Source organism: Panthera tigris, chromosome C2, assembly GCF_018350195.1.
Source record: "Panthera tigris isolate Pti1 chromosome C2, P.tigris_Pti1_mat1.1, whole genome shotgun sequence".
Classification (NCBI taxonomy): domain Eukaryota; kingdom Metazoa; phylum Chordata; class Mammalia; order Carnivora; family Felidae; genus Panthera; species Panthera tigris.
In genome coordinates, this window is record NC_056668.1 from 67171613 (window position 1) to 67186060 (window position 14448).

Here is a 14448-nt window from a genome sequence, read left to right on the forward strand (position 1 = left end):
TTTTCCTTCCCTTCCTCTATATGATCTGTTTTGGTTCTTAAATTCCACATATGAGTGAAATCATATCGCATTTATCTTTCTCTGACTAATTTCACTTAGCATAATACCCTCTAGTTCCACCCATGTTGTTGCAAATGGCAAGATTTCATTCTTTTTGATGGCTGAGTAATATTCCTGTGTGTGTGTGTGTGTGTGTGTGTGTGTGTGTGTGTGTGTATACACCACCTCTTTATACATTCATCAGTCAACGGACATTCGGGCTCTTTCCATAATTTGGCTATTGTTGATAGTGCTGCTATACACATTGGGGTGCATGTGTCCCTTCAAATCAGTATTTGTTTATCCTTTGGATAAACACCTATTAGTGTAATTGCTGGGTCATAGGGTAGTTCTACCTTTAACTTTCTGAGGAACCTCCACACTGTTTTCCAGAGTAGCTGTACCAGTATGCATTCCCACCAACAGTGTAAAAGGGTTCCCCTTTCTTCACATCTTCACCAACATCTGTTGTTGCCTGAGTTGTTATTTTAGCCATTCTGACAGTTGTGAGGTGGTATCTCATTGTGGTTTTGACTTGTATTTTCCTGATGATGAGTAATGTTGAGCATTTTTTCATGTGTCTGTTAGCTATTTGCATGTCTCCTTTGGAGAAGTGTCTGTTCATTTCTTCTGCCCATTTCTTCACTGGATTGTTTGTTTTTGAGGTGTTGAATTTGGTAATTCTTTATAGATTTTGGATACTAGCACTTTATCAGAGATATCATTTGCAAATATCTTCTCCCATTCTGTTGGTTGTTTTTCAGTTTTGTTGATTGTTTTCTTCACTGTGAACAAGACTTTTATCTTGATGAAGTCCCAATTGTTCATTTTTTGTTTTGTTTCCCTTGCCTCTAGAGACATGTCTAGTAAGAAGTTGCTGCAGCTGAGGTCAAAGAGGTTGCTGCCTATGTTCTCCTCTAGGATTTTGATAATTTCCTTTCTCACATTTAGGTCTTTCATCCATTTTGAGTTTGTTTTTGTGTACGGTGTAAGAAAGTGGTCTAGTTTCATTCTTCTACATGTTGCTGTCCAGTTCTCCCAGCACCAATTGTTAAATAGACTGTCTCTTTTCCATCGGATATTCTTTCCTGTTTTGTCAAAGGTCAGTTGACCATATAGTAGTGGGTCCATTTCTGGGTTCTCTATATTGTTCCACAGATCTATGTGTCTGTTTTTGTGCCAGTATCATACTGTATTGATGAGTAAAGCTTTGTAATATAGCTTGAAATGCTCCAATCAAAAGACATAGGGTATCAAAATGGATAAAAAACAAGACCCATTGATATGCTGCCTGTAAAAGACTCATTTTAGACCCAAAGATACCTCCAGATTGAAAGTGAGGGGGTGAACTATTTTTCATGCTAATGGACATTAAAAGATGGAGTAGCCATACTTACATCAGACAAACTAGATTTTAAATCAAAGACTGTAGTAAGAGATGAAGAAGGGCACTGTATCATAATATAGGGGGCTATCCAACAAGAAGATTGAACAACTGCAAATATTTATGCCCCCAATGTAGGAATAGCCAAATATATAAGTCAATTAATAACAAACTTAAAGAAACTCAATACAATAATAGAATGGGACTTTAACACCCCACTTACAACAATGGACGGATCATCTAAGCAGAAGATCAACAAGGAAACAATGGCTTTGAATGACACACTGGATCACATGGACCTAACAGATACATTCAGAGCATTTCACCCTAAAGCAGCAGAAATTAGAATTATTTAGAATTTAGAAAAGAATACACATTCTTTTCGAGTATCCATTCATTTTCAACTGAAACATGCCCCAACATACCTTCCATCCACTGGTCATAATGGAGTGTGAGGCAGTATTTCCTAAATGTCAGGCATCTGTGTCCCACCTTCATTATGTTGCCATTTCTACTATATCCAAATATCACTGGTCTTATTCTTCCTTTAATATCTTTCTTTGAAAATTACCCAATTTTCTTACGCAAGTAAATTGACCTTAAATGGAAACTACATCACCTTGTAAGTGGAAAGCCTGTATCAATTAGAAATTAATAGTGTAAGGAATAATATCAGAAGGAAGAGAAAGTGATGATATTAAATTCTACTTAGGAACTGTTGCCTAGCAAAGGTGCTGAGCCCGAGGCAGGCTTTCTCTTTGTTAAAACAGATTAGCAAGTGGTAGAGAGGTGTAAAGACAAAGAATCACAAAAATGATAGTTCTTCCCAGACATAATCCATAGAATCAAGAGAACTGAAAAAGACATAAATTTTTTCACCACGTGATCTAGTTATTTAACATCATCAACTGTGTACCACTCAAAACCATCTACTGTACCTCTAGTGGGAGATGTACACACTGAGACCCACGGGCAAAATGGTCAAACACCTTGGCTGGTCATGTTTCCACCACCTCCTAACTGCTGTAAGCTTCGGTTTCTTCATCTTTAAAATGTAATAATAGCTCTTCAGAGTGAAACTTTCTTAATCAAAGGCATTTGAACATTATGCCCAGGTATAAACTAATCCCTGAGAGGAATTAATTCGGCCTAAGGCTGCAGCATCATTCAGTTTTGGAGTTGAATTAATTCAGCCTTTTGGCACTGACTAGGTTGTACAGTCGTTAGGACATTTTAATACCTACTGCTACTGAACCAAATCCCCCACTATGAATTTGTATTGCTGGGTGTTTGGGCCTGAGGGAGGACTTGGCATTTATTACTATTTTTTACATTTTAGTTAATGTACAGTGCAATGTTGGTTTCAGGAGTAGAATTCAGTGATTCATCACTAACATATAACACCCAGTGTTCATCACAACAAGTTATTTTTATTAACTAGATTCTTCTCTTCACTCTATCCTGGTGTTGGAACATTTGTTTACCTCCCCTTGTGCTGCATTGGAAGGGAAGTAAGTCAATGGGCAGAACTGGGGTCTGATAAGGATGTATTTGAGAGTCCCGATGTGAGTCTATGCTCCTCTGAAGCAAGAAAATGGAAATACAGAGGAGAAATCTGCGTTGTTACTTAAAGTTGTTAAGCTTAGTAACTATGCAACTTTTCACTCTTATGGCTTAATGTTATTTTGCAAACACTTCATCATGTTACTTCATATTTTCTTTTAGGTTTCTTTTTTTTTTTTTTTTTTTTTGCTTTAAAAATAAATACTCCCTCTTGTTCTAAAAAACATTTTGAGCACTCCTGCCCTGATGTTTTTCATTTTTAAAGATTGTGTAATATCTCATTAAGTTACCCTCCCATAATTTATTTAACCAATTTCCTATTGTTGACAGTTTGCTTTGTTTGTTTGCCTTAGTGTTTTTTTACTGCTGTTATCTTATGTTTAAAAAAATAATCTTGCTATGATCATCTGCCCATGAACACTATTTTGTTCTGGAAATTTCCCCAAGAATGAAATTACTGCATCAAAGGGATAATAATTTTTGTGGCTCTTTACAGACACCAGCAAGCTGCTCACCCAAAGGAGTACATGTTGTTTGAGGGTAAAAAGAAAAAACTGGGTTTCTACAAAATAAATTAATTTTCCCCTTTTTCAAAAAATATTCTAGCGCCTGATAGGTGGCAGGCGTCATGCCAGAGGATGGGGACTGGGATGATCAAGGCAGGTGGGTCCCCGTCTTCAAGGAGCGCAGGGTCGATTCCGTACAGGAAATGACACGCTAGCGGTGACTGCTTCTGGCCGAGGAGGACTGAGAGCCCTTTGGCGCGGAGAGTGGACAGAAGAGAGGAGGGAGCTGTTTGCGAGCACCGAGAAAGTCTCCCTGCGTAGGCAGCGCATGACCTGAGTCTTGCAGAATGAGTAAGAGTTTGAGCATGGGTTATATATTTATTTTACTGTAATTCTCTGGCCTTTTATCAAAAAAAAGTTTCCCACTCTTGGCACGGAGAACGTTGGTGTAGTCGTAAGCCCCCACCGTCTAAAGCCTCTTTCCATTTCCAAAAAGGAAGGAAGGGGTTCTCTCAGACTGCAGGAGCAGGATCTAGGGTCCAGGAATTCCCAGCGCTGAGAGGACTGGAGAGGACCCGAGCGTGGGGCGCCGGGTCCCCGGGAACCAGACCCAACGAGTGGCCCCCGGGAGAGAAAAGACGCGCCCTCGGCGCTGGGCTCCAGAGGAGTCAGCGCAGCTCCATGTGGACGGGGAAGACGGTGAGGGTGCTGGGGCTGCCAGGAGTGCAAGATAACAGAGCAGCCGGCAAGTGGGCTCCGAAGGGAGCCGGGCTCCTCAGTCTGGGACCCCGAGGGGGCAGGCGGGCGGGGAGCGGGAGAGGGGCGGAGTTCCGAGGCCCGGGCAGTGGCAGCCGCCCAGAGGGTCGGCGCGGGGGGTGGGGGGTGGGGGGGCTGCTGTGGCCGGACCGGACAGCTGGCGCCTCTCCGAGACCGTGACCTTGGCATCGGGAGCTGGGCCCGCGTGGCGTCCTGAGCTCAACTTCCAGCCCATTCTCGTGTAGACCCACAGCTGACGGGCCGGCGCTACCCCTGGTGAGGGAGCACGGGCCAGGGCTGCAGGTAGGACCAAGGTCGGGGAGGAGGGTGGGCCGGAAAGCACCCCAACGCAGGGCGGGCAGTGGCGGGGTCCAGGGACCGCAAGGGCCCAGGAACCAAAGGAAGGGCGCACGCGGGAGCACCTCAGCCCCGGGAACACCGGGTGCGGGTCTGTGCGGGAAAGTCAGGGCCAGGTTACAAGACCAAAAAGACTTCCTGGGCACAGGACCAGACTGTTCAGTTACCCCCAGAAGGAGCTGGGGGTCGCCCTCTCTGATGAACCGAAGTGCGTGCCAAGACACGGACTGTGGGTAGTGTCTTGTGCCTGCGCCTTGTTTCTGCCTGTGGCGCGGTCAGAAAGAACACACACCTTTCCGTGTATGTTAACAAGGCAACAGGCAGCTTTCTAGTGTCTTCGGATATTTAAGGGAGGGCCACAGTGTCAGCACCCATCTTCCTTGGCCCAAGCCTCCAGGTGTCTTGAGGACAAAGGAAAAAAGAGCAAGAAGAACCAGATGCGTTTTTTTTTTTTTATTTTTAAAACTATTTTTAAGAGAGAATTTCAACAGATAACACATGAGCATGGGTTTTTTAAGGTTTATTTATTTTGAGAGGTGGGGAGCGGCAGAGAGAGAGGGTGAGTGAGAGGGAAAGAAAGAATCCCAAGCAGGCTCCTGTGCTGTCAGCCTACAGCCTGAGAAGGGGCTTGATCTCAGCAACTGGAGATCATGACCTCAGCTGAAATCAAGAGTGCCACGCAGGCACCCGATTTTTAAAATCAAACAATGCAAAAGTTAATCTTCTAGAGATAATATTTATACCAGCATTTGTATCTATAGCTCATTGTTTTTACTCATATCCTTCCTCTCTTGCTCTGTCCCCTCCTTTTGATTCTTTTTTTTTAATTTTTTTTAACGTTTATTTATTTCTGAGACAGAGAGAGACAGAGCATGAACAGGGGAGGGTCAGAGAGAGAGAGGGAGACACAGAATCGGAAACAGGCTCCAGGCTCTGAGCCGTCAGCCCAGAGCCCGACTCGGGGGCTCGAACTCACGGACCTCGAGATCATGACCTGAGCCGAAGCCGGCCACCTAACCGACTGAGCCACCCAGGCGCCCCTTGATTCTTTACCCTACCTCCTGCCTAATGAAAGTACCAGAGGAAAATGACATCATTGCCACTGCCCACACCCCATAATCTCCAGTGTTCCCAACTGGTACCACCCCTGCTGTCTTCAGAATCTTTCACTGGGCTGGCCCTTGGGGTAGGGAGCCCACTACCATGACATTTCATTTACTTTCCCTAACTGTCCCAGCATTCGGGAAGAATCCATGATGAGTACTATACTATCTGTTCTTTCCCTTAAACTAGTCTTTCCAAGTGTAATTTAAGTAGAGTCTGGTACTGAGGGGGAATTAATGAAGGCTGTTTCCTAAAATGCACTAGATTTCCAGGAATTCCAGAAAGCAGAACTTGGCCAATTACACTTTTACATTGCCTGTCCCTTCTCCACCCAGGACCAACAGAGTGGCAGGCATAGTATTCTTCCTCCGTAAGAATCTCAGAAAATAGGTGTTTTATACTTGTAAAGGGGCTCAGGGACATAGCTTTGTGGCAGACCACCAGGAGGGAAAGATGTAGAAGAGTTAGAGGGGAACAGAGAAGTAGGAAGGGAGGAGTAGGCCAAGACTCTTGAGTGGAAAAGAATCCTGGAGCACAGGGCCCTGTCATTTAGGAACAATCATCAGATAATTCTGCTAAAAGACCACACATGTGGCTTATTTCTGCCAACAATCAGCACAATCAACTCTGTTCCAAGGCTTTTACTATGCAAGGCCAAAATATATTGAGAAATGGAAAAAATCAGCAAATAAACCCCTTTTTATCTATATGAGAAAATATAAGTGGTTTAAATTATTTTTAATGAAATAATAAGTTTTTTAGGAATTATGCAGAGTGTTTAAAATAACCTAATAGGTACTCCAAGTCACTACATTTTCCTTTATTTTGTTCACTTTTTTCATGTTGCATGACCTAGACCTGGATCCCACACATGTCAGAAAGTTCAGGTTGGTTAGAAACTGCCCTTTCTAAGAAGCCTTTTTGAATGGAGGTTGAGAGGAGAATGGATTAGAAAATAATGACTGATCCTTGTCGTAGGGTAAGGAAACAATGAGGAGGAATGAATTGAGTACCAGCTTGAGTCTCATAAGGAATCTTTGTGGTTTTTCTTCTCAAATTTTTTATTTAAATTCTATTAGTTAACATAGAGTGCAATACTGGTTTCAAGAATTCAATGATTCATCACTTAACATATGACACCTAGTACTCATCATAACAACAGCCCTCCTTAATGCCCATCACCCATTTAGCCCTTTCCCCATCCACCTCCTTCCATCAACCTCAGTTTGTTCTAAGAGTCTCTTATGGTTTGTTTCCCTCTCCCTTTTTTCCCCTCCCACATGTTCATCTGTTTTGTTTCTTAAATTCCACATACAAGTGAAATCATATGATATTTGTCTTTCTCTGACTGACTTATTTTGCTTACCATCATACACTCTAGCTCCATCCATGCAGTTGCAAATGGCAAGATCTCATTTTTTGATGGCTAATATTCCATTGTAGGGGCACGTGGGGGACTCAGTTGGTTGAGCATCCAACACCTGGTTTTGGCTCAGGTCATGATCTTGAGGTTCATGAGATTGAGCCCTGCGTCGGGCTCTGCACTGTCAGCACAGAGCTTGCTTGGGATTCTCTCTCTCCCCCTCTGTCTCTGCCCCTTCCCCACTCATGCTCTCTCACTCTCTCTCAAAATAAATAAATAAACATTTAAAAAAATATTCCATTGTATATACATACCACATCATCTTTATCCATTCATGAGTCAATGGACATTTGGGCTCATTCCATAGTTTAGCTATTGTTGATAATGCTGCTTTAAACATTGGGGTGTATGTACCACTTCAAATCTGTATTTTTTTATCCTTTGGGTAAATACCTAGTAGTGCAATTGCTGGAGAGTAGGGTAGTTCTATTTGTAACTTTTTGAGGAACCTCTGTAATGTTTTCTAGAGCGGCTGCACCAGTTTGCATTCCCATCAACAGTGTCAGAGGTTTCCCCTTTCTCCACATCCTCGCCAACATCTATTGTTTCCTATGTTGTTGATTTTAGCCATTCTGACAGGTGTGAGCTAGTATCTCATCATGGTTTTGATTTGTATTTCCCAAGGAATCAGGTATAATTCTTCAGAGAACTGGACAATGAATAAGAGGTGAAGGAATCATTCTATCCATTCATTCATTCATTCATTCATTCATTCATTCATAATGTTTATAAGAGTGCCTGGCTATGTGTCAGCAACTGGGGGAAAAGTGGTGAAAAAACCAGGCAAGATCTCTGATCTCCTGGAGCTTATAGATGCTTTGGGGAGGCAACTGTTAGTAAAATAACAAACTATTAAATATATTTTTATAAACTAAAATAAGCTCCCTAAAGAAAAGAATGTTAGTTCATTGAGGGTGTATACAGACTTTACTGCATAGACCAAGGAAGGCTTTCTCAAGGAAGTTTCCCTTGAGCTGAGATTCAAGAGTAGGTGGAAATATTGGAGATATATGGTTTTGAGATGGGACCAGAACGTATCGGCTAGACATTGCATTTGGCTGCTAGTGAGTTAGTAATCAAGAAGTCTGGCTGCCATGTAGTGTTTTCCATATGGCATGTGTAGACATGTAGAACTGGCATTTCTGGAATTTGGGGAGATATTCCTTGTTCACACAACATCATTTATGCCGTCTTGAGTTGGTCGTGGCTTTCCATTGCTGTCATTCTTGCTTTTAAATTAAAATTTCAAATTAATTTCATTTTTATTAGTTTATTTTATTATGCATAATAAAATATGTGCATTGTGGTTCAAATATGAATATTTCCCATTGTAGAGGCAGATATGTATGTAACTGCCATACCAAATTTGGCTGGTACAGTGACAACTCATTGTTATCATTTTCCCAGTACTTTCTCAAGTGAAAATAAGTGTGGTAGGTAGACTACAATATCTTCTCTCCAGTCCTATCTTCTGCTCTAATTGGGAGGATGTCAAAATGTTTCGTTATCATAAAGCTGCATGTACTTCTTCAGAGTTTTATATTCAGTCCCTCAGTAAAGAAAAAACGTTACTAATTACACTGATGCTGTAAATAAAAGCAATATAAATCTCACAATGTATTGGCATGGGGTGCTCTGACCAAGCAGCATACTTCATGTACAAACAAATATTTTCATTCATTCAACAATATTTGCAGTTAAATTTCTGTAAGCCAAGCACTGGGCTAGATACTATGGATAAAACGGATTAGTAAGACATGGTCTCAGCATTTAAGGAATTCATAGGAATCTAAGAGGAGGGAATCATTTGTCCATGGAAGGATAGGAAAGTGTTGTGGTTGCCATAATGAAAGCATAATTAAGGTACAGTGATACACAGGGAATGGAGTAGTCAATTCTACCAAGGAGAAGAGGGGCTGAGGAAAGGTTCATGGAGGAGTTAACACTTGAGATGAATCTTGAAAGATGAGACACTCCACAAGATAAACAAAGGGAAGAGGGCATTATAGAGAAGGGATTTATGTGCAAAACCAGAGGTGTGAAATAGCATGTCAAGGTCCAGGACCTGTAAGCAGCTCAAAGAGCTGAGGCATTAGGAGCAAAGAGGGACTCATGAAGAGACAAGGCTGGAGTGGTGGGCAGGCCAGGTCACAGAGAACCTGCATGCCATCACATGGATAACTTGGTGGTTAAAATATGCATCTGAAATGATACAGACCCAGGTTTGAGTCATGGCTCTGCCACTTTCTAGATGTGGAACCTTGGTTAAGTAACTTGACCTCAATAAGTAATAGCGGTGAAGGTTGTACCTCCCTTATTAGGTTCCTGCAAGAAATGATAAGTCATGTGGTATGTGGCAAGATTATGCGTATAGTTAATATTGGCTTTTTTTTATTATTATTATTATTTATCCTAATGCAAAGGAAGCCACTGTAGGGTTTTAAGTAGACTTAATGTGCATTTTGGGTTAGATCATAATCATCCTGGCTGTATATGGATGCTGAATTAAAGGGGGGCAAGTTTGGAACAGAGAAACCACTTACAGAAATTATAACCATTCAGATGATGATGAGGATAGCCCGAACCATGGTGGCCATAGCAGTGGCCATGGAGAAAAGGAACCAATGCTAGAGATGTCTGCAATGTAAACTCCACAAAACTCAATTACTCATTACTTGTGGGAAGTGGGACTCTGCTCTGTCATATTTTGGTTCTGTCATCTAAGTGATTTTAGGATAAAGGAAAGGAAGCCATGTGTCAACCGGGACTAGGGATCAGGTATCTAGGAAGTGCTTCTGTGTTAGCAGAGGACTTAATGATTGGTACCAAAAAAAGCTGTCTTTGTAACTGAGAAGACTCCTTGACAACTTCTATGTCACAACGTAAAATAGTACTGGGAAGGCTTAGTTGATCCATAACAAATAAAATCCATTATCTCTCTCATCTCTGGGAGGCTTTTCGTTCAAGGTGAGTGAACAGTAGACTTCATCCATTTGCCACTGTCATAAAGTGGCACATACAACAAGCACTCATGCCTTGTAGTTTTGTTTCTATTCTTGCCTGACACCAGCCTGATTGAATTTTTTCTCAAATGCTCTCTCAGAATCCAATATGCACAGGCTGAGGTGCCTCTATCAAAGCTAGTGAGAATGAGAGGATTGAGGTGCTCCCTATTTTATAATGCAAGGTAGTCTTGGTAACCACATTATCCGTTCCTAAGATGGAAAATAATCCAGATATGTGTGATAGTGTTTGCTGAAAAGTTGCTGGGAACTTTATGCCTGTTTCCCCCAAGTCTGGATCCTAGGAAATGCTGACTGAATGTTGGATTCACTTGCCTGAACAATTTTATAATTACTTGAAGCCGCAGAAATGAACAGACATTATAATTAGGCAGGGCCAATGAGTTAGGTGGTAAAGTGTGAAATGAGAAAAAATAAGGTCTGCCTCTGCCAGAGACAGAGAGTTTGGATAAAAGTGGATTTTCCAATCTCTGTGACTTTGGGCAACACATCTCACCTCTCTGAGCCTCAGTTTTTACTGGTGGATATTCCTTTGAATATCTGTAAAACTGAGGTAGTGTCTCCTTCAAAGGGTGGTTGTGAGGTTTAAATGAACTATAAATGAAAAGTGTTTAACACAATGCCTGCAAGGTAGCTATTTAACTGGTCTGTATCCTTTGGCTCAGCTCCTGTCTGAAATCTTTTTTTTACACTGAAAAAGCAGGAAGAATCAAGATTTCTTAGGTTAAGTAACCTGAATTAATTGGCTTTTATGTGTTTCTCATCCATAATTGATTTTTTTCCCCTGGGAACTGGGGTGGAAATCTGTTTTCCTCCACTCTCAGGGAATGCTTATCAGTATGATGGGGACAAAGGTAATATGATACCCGTGGAGAGAAGACTAATTTTAGCTATTCTTTCAACAAGTCTTTCACCTACATACAAGAAAAATTACTAATAGTAAGAAAAATGAAGTGATTTGACTTCTTTCTCCCATGTTTTTTGTTGTTCGGCATTCCTAACAAGCATGTTTCTTATTTATTTGTTGTCTTTCATGTAGAGAGAAGCAGGCTCAAAAATATTGTAACCATTTCCCCCAACCCTCAATAATAATTATGATCTGTTTGTCCTTAGAAAGAAAGTTGTTTTTTTCCTCTTAACAGAAGTTAATGGTTGAAAAAAATTATCATATCCTCCATTTAGTCCTTCTAAATATTCTATAATTTGACATAAGCATTTAGTTTAGTTCAATAAACATTGGTTGAGCTCCAACTGCATGTCAGGCATTAAGTTAGCACTACACACTCAGGCCAGCCTTGATACCCAGATCTCCAGTCTGGTGGCCCCTGCAGAAGAGGATGGGTAGGCAAAGGTGTGTGTGGGGGGGGGGGGTTGCCAGCTGATCAGAGAAAGCCACTGAGAAGGGAACCTTCAGACTGAGGTTCTCTACCACAGCTTCAGACCCCTGGTTCATCAGATCATGAGTTCCTTCAAGTCAGGATCCTGGTCTGTCCCTCCCTATGCCCCAAGGCCCTGTCCAAGAGAGCCCTTTTGTGCTATTTGTCAATGGAGAAACCAAGAGATAAAAATAGTGAGGAGGCCAAATGGTCTTCTCTTTCTGTAGTCTTAAAAATGAAAATATTCCAAATAAAGTTTCACTCTGCAATTATCATCTAATTTTCACCATCATCTTTTGAGAGGCAGCACAGCATGGTGGTTTAAAGTCTGGGCTTTGGAGTTAGACTGCCTGGGCCTGTGTCCCAGCCCTACAACTTACAAGTGTGTAACCTTGGGCAAGTTATTTAATCTCTCTGTTCTCCAGTTTCTTTATCCATAAGCTGGGGTTATTAATATTACCCACTTCATTGATTATTTTTTTATTGACTTACAATTGATACATATTAGTTTCAGATATACAACATGATTTGGTATTTGTATATACTGCAGAATGATTACCACAATAAATCTAGTTAACATCCATCACCATACATAGTTACATTTTTTCCTTGTGATGAGAACTAAGATATACTCTCAGCAACTTTCAAATATGCAATACAGTCACCATGCTATACATTACATCCCCATGACTTATTTTATAACTGGAAGTTTGTACATTTTAACCCCCTTCACCCATTTCACCCACCTCACTTTGCCCACTTATTGGTTGTTAAAAGATTTAAATGAGCCAATACACATTGTTCAACCTCATCAACTACAGACAGCATGTCTTACTCGGTGTTAAAACCCCAGAATCCAGCTTGGTGACTAGTACATTGGAAGAGCTGAATGAATGAACAAATCTCAGTACTGTAGACTGCTAAACCAGTCTACTTTCCTAATATTAACTCACGATCCTCAGAACATCCCAAGAGATAAATAAGGGAAATGAACAGGTATCATCATCTCCATTTCTCAAGTGAGGGCACTGAAAGGTGGAATAACTTGCCTGAGAAAACGTGACTATAAATGACAGAGTAGATTAACACTCTGGACTTCATTTATTTCCAGCTCTCTACCCTTCCCACTATCTGGCTGTCTCTTGATCTTATGCAGGTTTCATGGAATTCAAAGGATAACCAACAGCAAAAGTGAACACATAGAGATAGCTCTTTTAGCCTTCTGAAGAAATGAACTTCTTACTGTAAATATACTCCATCAAATTGTAACTTCAAGTTAAACTTGAAGTTTGGAAAGTTTCTTTTTGGGGGGTGTGGGGAGGAAAACAGAGGATATTTTATGGGAATGAGGAAATTCTTTTTTTTTTTTTTAAGTGTAAAAGTAGCAGAGAATCATGAAGGAAAAATACTGATAGATTTTATTACATAAACATTTAAAAACACTTATCTATAAAAGTCATAACTAAATTAAAAGGAAAATAAACTAAAACAAATTGTACCAATTATGCCAAAAGGTTAAGTTTCGGTATCTTATTTAAAAAAAATTTTTTTTAATGTTTATTGTTTATTTTTCGGGGAGAGAGAGAGAGAGAGACAGAGTGCAAGCAGAGGAGGGTTAGAGAGAGAGAGACAGAGACAGATAGAACCTGAAGCAGGCTGTAGGCTCTGAGGTGTCAGTACAGAGCCCAACATGGGGCTCAAACCCAGAAATTGTGAGATCATGACCTGAGCTGAAGTCAGACACTCAACTGACTGAGCCACCCAGGAGCCCCTAAGTTTTGGTATCTTAAAGAGCTCACAGAATTGAATAGGAAGAACACTAAAACTGTGGTTTCAAAAAAGTGGGCAAAGGATTTAACAGTTTTCAAATAAGGAAAAGCACAAGGTTGGTGAACATATAAAAATATTTTAACTTTACCTGAATAAAAGGAATAAGAACTTTTTTAATGGTATGCCAGTTTGTTTATCAAGAATACTAAGACTTTAAATATAATGCTGGTGGAGTGGGATGAAATGGCTATCCTTGTAACATTATCTGGAAAACAATTGCCTTAAAATTGTGGCCCTTGATTAAGGATTTCAGTTCTGAGACTCTGTCCTACAGAAGTCATCAGGAATTAAAGATTTATATCTGAAGATGTTCTTCACAGTGTTTATTTATGAAAGTGGAATAGTAGGGGTGCCTCGGTGGCTCAGTCGGTTGAGCGTCCGACTTCAGCTCAGGTCATGATCTCACAGTTCGTGGGTTCGAGCCCCGCATCAGGCTCTGGGCTGACCACTTGCTCAGAGCCTGGAGCCTGCTTCAGACTCTGTGTCTCCTTCTCTCGCTGCCCCTCCCCCGCTCATGCTTTGTCTCACTCTGTTTCTCAAAAATAAATAAATGTAAATAAAAAAAAATTTTTTTTAAAGAACGAAAGTGAAATACTAGAAACAACCTATATGTCCAATAGTAAGGGAGTAGTTGAATAAATTATGGTTTTGGGGGGGGAAGCAGCATAGTCTAGCAGCTAAAAGCATGGATTCTGGAGCCTCACCACCTGGGTTCAAATCCTGGCTCTGCCACATATTAGCATGTAACCTTGGAAACCTCACCATGCCTCACTTTTCTCACCTACACAAAGGGGATGACAAGAGTACCTACCACATAGGGTTGTTTTGTGGCTTAAATGAATCAACATCATTCACAATTCCAAAATTTGTATCTTTATTACCAGCAAAATATAATTGAACTGACATAAACTGACACAACCTTATCCCACTTACTGTACCCATATTCTGTGACTATCGTCAATCTTAATCCTTTTCCATGGTTTTACTTTCCATGCAGAATCTCTAAGGTCAAACCTAACTGGAATCAGGTGTATATACTTGGAGCTAATCTCTTGGCCAAGAAATTTTTCTGATTCCTCCAGCCCAG

The 14448-nt window shown here is 40.9% G+C and overlaps 1 protein-coding gene across 1 annotated transcript in view; it reads left to right on the plus strand.

Moving 5' to 3' along the window:
• The first annotated feature begins 4443 nt into the window (after nt 1-4443).
• Nucleotides 4444-14448, plus strand: part of CASR (calcium sensing receptor) — a 76695-nt gene continuing 66690 nt past the window's right edge. Inside the window, exon 1 of the mRNA XM_042956734.1 lies at nt 4444-4551. The gene's annotated coding sequence lies outside the window, so the exon portion shown is untranslated. The remainder of the gene's footprint in view (nt 4552-14448) is intronic.